The following is a 1,865-nucleotide window of genomic DNA, read 5'->3' on the forward strand; positions in this document are numbered from 1 at the left end:
TCTAATATGTGCATAGCTACATTTGACGCCAAACTTGTAATACTCTCTCTTGTGTTATGGAAAGATGGTTGAAGTCAATTGCAAATTCCCATCCATTTAACTTAGTGGCATTTGATCTGATGGGGCCTTTTCCATGGTTGACTGTTGGTAATGAATATGTTATCATTGCTTATGACTACTTGATTTATTAAGTAGAAGTCAAAGCTTTTGCTAGTGTGTTTACAACTATTATTAGATCCTTCCTCCTCAATCAAGTGGTGTTCCAACATTCCTATCCAAAAAACATTCTTCTAGATAATGGTCCCACATTTATAGCTAAGGCATTTTATATCTTAATATCTTGATTGGGGATACACCATAATTTTACGAGTGATTATCATCCACAATTAGATGGTTTGATAAAACGGCTTGTTTGGACATTTAAAGAGGTGATCACAAAGTATGTGATATGAACTTTTAGCATTCAGATTGGGATAATTATTTGCTGTCCTTTCGGTATGTATATGTCACATGGGTGCAGAGTTCTATTGGTGCTTCACCATATAAACTTCTATATAGTCATAATCCAATATTACCAAATTGAGTTTACGTTCATGATTGCCAAGAGTTGCCAATGTTAGGTTTTGGGATCAATATATGACAAGCATTCTTCCACTAATCCAAGCAAAGTCTATTAAACACTTGAGCTATATACAAGTGGGACAACAATAGCATTATAATTCCCATCATTATTCACCTGTGAAGTATAAAGTAGATGACTTTGTGTTAGTCTATTTTCCCAATTTTACGGTACATGGTTTGTCTAAAGGGCTTCTTGCTCAATGGAAAGGACTGTATTAGATGTTGCAGGAAGTTGAACTGCAAGTTTATGAGGTTTGGCATGACGTCTAACAAGCTGATCCTCTAGAAATTGTGCATGTGTAGCAATTAAAACACTTCATATAAAGGGATCAAGAACAATTGACACCACTTACAAATTCACTAATGTGTTCTTAACTTATCCATTAGAGAACTTTGATTGTCTTCCATCATTCAAAGAGGAGGGGATGCCAAGTGTATGGTTACAATGTTGTATATTAATATTAACGTAGTGGGATTTTGATAGCCGATAGATTAGTTTCAATCTAGACCACTTGCTCCTATATATAAACTAAAGTTTTTGGGCTAATTGATATGCATATTTTTGTATTCCATTTCCATATTCCATACATTCACAACTTAAAAAAAAAAGGAAATGTATATATGTAATACAAGACTCCTTCCAACATTTGCATCTCTTTTCTTTTAGATTTTAAAATATTAGAGATATGGCATAATTATATTTGCTTGAGCTACCACTGATTTAGGGTCTCTTGGATATTTGATGTGGCTACAAAGATAGGATTATCATGACATTCTAGCTCACTATCACTTAAAGAATTTACACTTTTGTGGTTCCTTTAATTCTTGGATTATAAAGCTTTGGATTTTTGCTTTATTCCCACCAAGCTGCTAAACCTATTGGAAGCAATCAAATATATATTCTATAATAGGAGTCTATAACAATCTAACTAGGTCAATTACATCAAACTTTTAACTTATTTGTAGATTTATTAATTAATCTAACCATTGGGACTGCCATGCCACCTCCACCACTAATACAGTATGTATTTAATTTTGGAAAGAATCAATCACCAAGATTCCAAGAATGAGGGAAAGAAGCCAATTAGAGTAAAAATGGTGTTAGAGTAAGAGATACACCCATTTCAACAACCATGACATGGTCATGTTAATGGCCATATCTCATGAGGAATGTAGAGCTAGAAGACTGAGTAATAGGGTGTAAGATTGATTATAATCAAAATTTGTGGCAATAAATTTAGGAA

The sequence above is a fragment of the Selaginella moellendorffii genome, unplaced genomic scaffold (assembly GCF_000143415.4).
Source record: "Selaginella moellendorffii unplaced genomic scaffold, v1.0 SELMOscaffold_38, whole genome shotgun sequence".
Taxonomy (NCBI): domain Eukaryota; kingdom Viridiplantae; phylum Streptophyta; class Lycopodiopsida; order Selaginellales; family Selaginellaceae; genus Selaginella; species Selaginella moellendorffii.